Here is an 8,494-nt window from a genome sequence, read left to right as displayed (position 1 = left end):
TGTGAGGAATCTTATGTGGTTTTACTTTGCATCCTCTCAGTGACTAAAGATGTTATGTTCTTTTCATGTGATTTTTCTGCCATCTATAATCATCTTTGGTAAAATGTTTCTTCAAATCTTATTCTATTTTATTTTTAAAATTTTTATTGGCGTATAATTGATTTATAATGTGTTAGTTTCTGCTGTACAGGAAACTGAATCAGTTACACATATACATATATCCACTCTTTTTTAGATTCTTTTCCCACCAAATCTTATTTTTAAAAGCAAGTTGTTTGCTTGCTAATTGTTGACTTTTGAGAGTTTTTAACGTTTCTTTTTTCCAGCTATTAAGATATAATTGACAAATAAGAATTGTATATAATTAAGGTGTACAAAGTGGTTTTGATATACATATACTTTGTGAAATGCTTGTCACAATCAAGCTAATTAACATATCCATCATCTCACATAGTTATTTTTTTATGTGTGGAAAAAAATCCACTTATGATCTACTCTCTTAGCAAATTTCAAGTATACAGTACAATTAATCACAGTCACCATGCTACGTATTGAATCTCCAGAACTTATTCATCTTGCAAAACTGAAACTTTCTAACTTTTGATTAATATCTCCTTATTTCCTTTACCCTAGCACCTGGTAACCACCATTCTATTCTCTGCTTTTATGAGTACAATGATTTTATATTTCATGATTTTTAGATTTAATTGTTACATTTAAATAACATTTTGCAATGTGTCTTTCTGTATCTGGGTTGTTTCACTTAGCATCATGTCATCCAAGGTCATCCCTGTGGTTGCAAATAACAGGATTTCCTTCTTTTTTAAGGCTGAATAATATTCCATTGTGTGCATGTGTGTGTGTGTATATAAAATATTATATATAACATTATGTATGTATAACATTATTTTATATTATTATATATATCACATTTTCTTTATCCATTCATCTGTCAATGAACATTTTTAGCATGTAGTTCCTGCATATAAGATATATACATGAGATTTGCATTTTTGGAGCCTCTCTCTGGATATTTCTATTTTTTTAAATGTCAGTTTCCTAATATTTATTTTTAGACTATGGAAATATAATTAATATTTAATACTTTAGTTTCAGGGGGAGTTTTTTTTTTTTTTTTGGTTTTCAACTTTTTATTTGTTTGTTTATTTATTATTTTTTGGGGGGTACACCAAGTTCAATCATCTGTTTTTATACACATATCCCTGTATTCCCTCTCTTCCTTGACTCCCCCCCTCCTCGAGTGCCCCCCGCCCTCCCCACCCCAGTCCTCTAAGGCATCTTCCATCCTCGAGTTGGACTCCCTTTGTTATACAACAACTTCTCAGGGGGAGTTTTTTTGGTATAATTTTGGGGATTTTCCCATGTAGAAAATTATTTTATCTCTAAATATTGACAGTTGTATTTCTTTCTAAACTTATTTGCTTTTTAATTATTTTTCTTCACTTATTACACTAGTGCGAGTGGACAGTCTTAACTTGTTCCTTATCTTAGGAGGAAAAAATTCAGTTCTTCACTGGTAAGTATAAAATTAGCTGTATTTTTTTAGTTGATGCATGTTAGCAGATTAAGGAAGTTTCCTTCTATTCCTAGATTGCTGACAAGTTTAATGATAAACATATATTGAATATAGTCAAATTCTTTCTCTTTGTTAATTTGTATTGATCATGTGGTTTTTTTTTTATTGTTAATAACATGGATTATATTGAATGATTTTTTTAATGTTAAACCAGCTTTGCATTCCTGAAATAAATCCCACTTGGTTATGAAGCATTATCCTTTTTTTTGTATTACTTGATTTGATTTGTTAATATTTTGTTAAAAATTTATAAATATGTCTTCATGAAGGGTATTGGTTTGTAGTGTTTTTATTTTTTTATTTTCATTTTTTTCTTATACTGTGTGTTTTTGTCTTTTTAAAAAATCAAATCAGGGGGCTTCCTAGGTGGTGCAGTGGTTAAGAATCCACCTGCCAATGCAGGGGACACGGGTTCGATCTCTGCTCCAGGAAGATCCCACATGCCGCAAAGCAACTAAGCCCATGCACCACAACTATTGAGCCTGCGCTTTAGAGCCTGTGAGCCACAACTATTGAGCCCATGTGCTGTAACTACTGAGCCCATGCTCCGCAACAAGAGAAGCCACTGCAATGAGGAGCCTGCACACAACAATGAAGAGTAGCCCCCAGTCACCGCAACTAAAGAAAGCCCACGCACAGCAAAAGAAAAAAAAAAAGACCCAACACAGCCAATTAAATAAATAAATAAATAAATAAATAAATAAATTTATAAAAAAAATCAAATCAGGGTAATGCTGGCTTTATAAAGTGAGGAAAGTGTTCCCATCTCTTCAATTTCCTGGAAGAGATTTATAGAATCAGTGTTACATCTTCCTTAATTGTTTGGCATGTGGAAAATAAAAACAGTCCTTGAGCTGCTTGTGATTGCAGAGGTCACGCGTTGAATGTTTCCAGAACCATCACCTCCTCCACTGAATGGGGTGGCCCTGCTGTTCACATGCAGACCATGGTTGTTCTGAAGGTCCTCCCAACCTGTTTGTGATTCATTTGCAGTCTTCTCTCTCTTGTTCACTAAGACACTTACTCTGCCATACAGAAGAGCACATTTACCTAATGCTCTGAATAGCACCAGCTCTCCTAACACTGCCATGTATTCTCTGGGACTGAGTCCACCTTGGGGCAGAGTGGTGAAAGAAAAGTGAGAAAAGAAAATTACAGGGGTTCTTTTCATAGTTTTAGGATAACAAATGTCCCTTTCCCAGTCCCTCCAAACAGAGAAGCATACTTTCTCTAGTGTTTTGGGTGCCTTATGTGGCAGGCACTACTGGTACTGCCATCACTAAAGTTACAGGAGTGCAGCTTGTAACAGAGGTTGCGGGTAGCAGAACCAGAAAAATAAAAGTAGAAAAAAGAAAAAAGAAGAAGAGAAGAAGTCAAGGATTTCCTCACATAGTCTCCTTCCCCAAAGCCTTTCTTTCTCGATTTTTTGGCCAGAAACAGAAGATTCTTCTTGGAACTTTCTACGTCTCCATAGTTCTGGGATGTAGGCTTCCATAAAGTCTAAGCTAGGGTATGGGAGGGAGGAAAGTAACAGAGAAAAAACATAGCTGCCTTGGTCATTCCTTGATGACCTTCCTCATCCACTTGCTCTTCTTTTCTTTTCAGGGCCGTTGGGTATTTGCTCCCTTGTTGTGCCCAGCATTTCAAGTTGTGGTCGGTAGAGAGAGAGTGCAGCATTGCTTACTCCATCTTAGCCAGATCCAAATGCGCAGTTATCATGTCCCTTAGAGAATTGTTTGCACAGGTGCCTCTTCAAGCTGGAAATTGAATTTCTTATGAACAGAAATATACTATCAAATTATGATGAAATTAACTAAAATAAGGGACATGTAGTGGATTATTTGCCATGTAAGAATAATAAATAAGTTGTCTTTGTATGCTTATAAGTATTAATACTTTTAAAAGTTTCTATTAAGGAAATGCATTATATTTGGAAATCAAAAGAAAAGGGAATATTTTCAATGTTAGAAAGACATCATGGTACAGAAAGATGTCCAGAAATATAAATATCTTACTATATAATCTTTTTCAAGTCCTGTTATTAAACACATGGACTAAAGTTTTAAATTAAAAAAACATTTACTGTTTTTTCCTTTGAAATAAACTTTGAAAATGAAGTTAAAGCTTCTGTTCTTTAGGGTGCAATGACAATGGTATGTGTTTTCACATTTTACTTTTTATCTTCAAAGAGCAAAATATAATTTTTTTCTAATAATTTACTGAGAAAAGGGCTTCCTTTGACTCTTTCTCTTTCTCCTTCTTCTTTTTCTTCTTCTTTTATCAGAGCTGCAGCACTGGGGAGGAACAGGAAACCGGGAATAATTTTCACTGAACTTGGACCTAACTGAATAAAAGTGTATTGATGAGAAGTGGTAAATGGCATATAACATAGGACAAGGTATATACCCATCTTCCAGGTTGAAGAAGCTTTGATCCATGACTTTCCCAGACCAGTTGAGACTTCTCTGAGCATCTATCCACATGTAGTGAATCGTTAATGTCTTGTTGCCCAAGATCAATTCTTCTGTTAACACCTGATTTTCCCTCTGGAAATATTCTCTACTCCCATTTAATCCTGTTTTATTTATGTGGAACAGATGTTTCAAGGATGAGTATGTGATGCAGACCTGCCAACAGAGCATTGCATTTACCTCTGCCCAGGCAGGAATGTGAATCAATTAAAGGCAATCAGAACTGATCTAAGGATTTTGTGGAGCACCCAGTAAAGATGTTTGCTTATCCAGCTTCCTAAAGCAGTATAAAAGCAAGCCTGCAGATTTGTGAGACTGTAACTTGGGTTCCCAAGTATAGTGTATGTATGAGAGTGAATAAAATATAGAGGAAAGTAGAATCATATGTGATGTACCAGTATATACAGGTAGAAAGATAAATCATACCCTGATGACATCATATGAACCTGGATTTTCTAGAGACTAAAGCATATTTTATTCCAGGGCTTTTCTGTTAAATATCCAATAAATGTTACTTATTATAGGATGCTTAAACCAATCTAAGTTGGATTTTCTTTCCAACTGGCAACAAAAAATTTCCTAATGTATGATATAATTCCTTCTGGTGTCCAATATCATAACTCAGTGTTTTTTAAACCTGCATAATTATAAAAATCATTTGGTATCCCTTAAAATGCAGATTTCCAGATAACTCCCCTGAGAATTCTGTTTTAGTAAGTGTTCTGTTTTTAAGGATGATCTGGAGATGACTATTATGATCAGGAAGTATGAAAATCATCATAATAGTAAAATAACTGCAAAATCAAGAGAAAATGTCAATGTGATATCACATGCCACTTGCAGAATATTACATAATTCTCTGATTTGCCTAGCAAAACAGTATACAGCCACAGAAACATAAAATCTTAGAGATAGAAGGAAGAGTAAATAAAATCTGGCCCAACAGCTCATTTTTTATAATGAAAGAATTGTTGCTGAGAGAAGTAAAAGTCACACATACAAATCCTATAGGGAGTTAGTAGCAGAACAAATACTACAACATGAATCTCCTGCTAGCTTCAATTTATTTTGTTACCAAAATCACATTTCTAAATTAGAAAATCATGAGGAAAGTACGTAAACAACAAGATGGTGGAAGATCCACCTTTATTCTTCTTGGATATTGAGAATTAACTGAAGGAGGAGGTAGCACAGTCTAAATTTTTAGCATATTTTACTATGAATGAGCACTTACTATTCAATCATTATAACAATAATGAGTCTTTACTATTTTAAACAGACTCTAAATACTCACCCTAATTCTTGCTGTGATTTTGTAACCATATCCCCTTATGCACATATACCCAGTATTTTAAAATTTATAATAAAATATTGAGAGTTATTACTGATGAAAGACTTTTAGGACTAGACAAGTAACTTTTTGTTTGTTAATCCAAGAATTAATACAGTAAGTTGCTTAAAGAATGAGGAGTCCAAATGCAGTGGTCCCAAATAAATTCAGAATTTCGTACAGTAAATAAGGATTTTTCAAATTTATTTCCTCAATGTTTGGTAAAGAACTGTAAGCAATAAAGACTCATATCAGAGGTGGCTGCTTAAAAGGGTTATATGAGATCATTTGATGAATTTACAGAAACAAAGCTTTTTTACATTTAAATAAAGTATTTTAAACTAAACATCTTCATTATTTTTTCCTCCCCTTAAGTAGCAATAATCGAATGAATCACTAGCTAGAGCCAGAATTGTTAAAGAAAGCCCTTTATTAATGTCACAAAAAATGATGTTCTTAACTATTTGTTGCCATCTCAGAACTTAAGGTCCTTAAAATATGTAAGTCATTGTACAGATAAAATAAGATACTGGCATTGCTTATATAAATAATTTTCTCAAAGTATCATATTTATTATTATGTGGTGAAAGTATGCATATGTATTTACACAAATATCACAGACACATGAATTCATTGCACATATACTTTGCCATTTATAATGTTTTTTTGCATAAGAAATGTTTCTTAGTGTTAAATTTAAAAGGGCAATCTTCTTATCTATTTACAATGAAAATAAGTAAATACCCATAGTTTGGGAATGGATTTGGAAGAATAAGTAAAAGCGTTTATGCTATTGTACAATATTTGTTAACATTATATTGAAATAAAAACAGAAAAATATTTACTCCCAAAATAATCTAAACCACTGTTTTCCAAGTTTGGCTGTACATCAGAATTAACATGGGTGCCTTTCAGAAAAACAGACTTCATTCTACACCTATTGAGCTGAAATCTTAGGAGGTGGTTCCATGGATTCTGTATTTTTTAAAGATTGTTTTCACCTTAGTGTCTAGAGGATAATCAATATGATGATTACTGAGCTCCCTCTTTGTGTGGGTCTGTGCATTCGATCTAGAGTAGGATGTGGAAAGCAGAATATTTTCCTATATCTTAGGCAACTACACATGTCTACCAAACCTCTTTGTAGCAATCAATGTTATGAATGTTCAAAAGAGCAACAAATTGAGATGTGTTTATATATCTTTTTTTCAGGCAAATGACAGAAAAAATAAGATTGATAAGATTGGTGGAGTTATTAAAAGCTATGGTTAGTGTTAAAGAAGACATACAGATGGACAATAGGCATATGAAAAGATGCTCAACATTTCTAATTATCAGAGAAATGCAAATCAAAACTACAAAGAGAACAGCCATCATTGAAAAGTCCACAAAAAATAAATGCTGGAGAGGATGCGGAGAAAAGGGAACCCTCCTATACTTTTGCTGGGAATGTAAACTGGTGCAGTCACTATGGGGAACAGTAGGGAGATTCCTTAAAAAACTAAAAATAGAGTCACCCTATGATCTAGCAATCCTACCCCTGGACATATATGTGGAGAAAACTCTAACTCAAAAAGGTGCATGTATCCCAATTCATAGCAACACTATTTATGATAGCCAAGACGTGGAAGTAACCTAATGTCCATCAACAGATGAATGGATAAAGAAGATGCAGTATACATATATATAATGGAACACTACTTAACCATAATAAAGAATGAAATAATGCTATACACCAGAATGTAACACAACATTTAAGTTAAATACTTAATTGTATACTTCAATTAAAAAAAGAAGGACTTCCTAGGTGGCGCAGTGGTAAAGAATCCGCCTGCCAAGGCAGGAGACATGGGTTCGAGCCCTGCTCTGGGAAGATTCCACATGCCACGGAGCAACTAAGCCCGTGCACCATAAAAAAAAAAAAAAAAAAAAAAAAAAAAAAAATTTGAAGAAAGAGAAAAGGAGCTAAAAAAAAAAAAAAAGAAGCTATGGTTAGTATTGATTGTTTAAAAGCACATTAAAGATTCCTGACTTTAGTGGAAAGGGTGAAAATCAAGATATTTCATATCATCTTTAATGTCTTTGCATATGCAATCTAGGTACAGGGAGTAATTTATATATTTGTAAGAAAGAGAATCAAAGAGAGGGACAGGTCCTGTGAGAGTTTCTTAACTTGGTTTGTTGCAGTGCCTTTTAATAATGTGCTATTTCCATCACCACAGTGTCTATTTGGATCTTTAGGGATTAAGACTAGAAATACTGAATACATTTGTATGTGGTACTTTCAATTCTTTGGGAGTTTGAACTACTCCCCCTCTCACTGTCTGAATTTCAAACAATCTTAAAAGTTGATAGCCTCCTATGAAGTGTTATGCCCTTGGTTTGTTTTGATTTGTAAATCACACTGAGACATCCATATAAGCTGCCTTATTATAAGAATGAAAGTGACTGGATTTCCATTTTTAAGTGGCATTTCTACTTCTCTGAATGAGAAAAGTTCAGCGGCTTACTGAAGCACATGCATTTATAATTATATTTATCTTGAAGGGTATCCATTTCACACTAAACTATAGTCTATTATTATGAGAAATTCAAAGAAAGTACTGCTAGAATATTTTAACCTTAGCATACAACTTATTTATTTTCTCCCAGCAAGAAGTATTCATGCACAGTGACAAAAATATCAGGTGTACCTTTTCTTTACCTACAATATTAACAGTTACAAGCCCACAGAACAGGATAGAAAGCCCAGAGATAAACTATGGTCAACTAATCTATGACAAAGGAGGCAAGGATATACAATGGAAAAAAGACAGCCTCTTCACTAAGTGGTGTTGGGAAAACTGGACAAACATGTCAAAGAATGAAATTAGAACACTCCCTAACACCATACACAAAAATAAACTCAAAATGGATTAAAGACCTAAATGTAAGGCCAGACGCTATAAAACTCCTAGAGGAAAACATAGGAAGAACACTCTTTCACATAAATCACAGCAAGATCTTTTTTGACCCACCTCCTAGAGTAATGGAAATTAAAAAACAAAAATAAAGTGGGACCTAATGAAGCTTAAAAGATTTTGCACGGCAAAGGAA

This window comes from Hippopotamus amphibius, chromosome 8 (assembly GCF_030028045.1).
Source record: "Hippopotamus amphibius kiboko isolate mHipAmp2 chromosome 8, mHipAmp2.hap2, whole genome shotgun sequence".
Lineage (NCBI taxonomy): Eukaryota > Metazoa > Chordata > Mammalia > Artiodactyla > Hippopotamidae > Hippopotamus > Hippopotamus amphibius.
Note: the sequence above shows the minus strand (reverse complement) of the source record.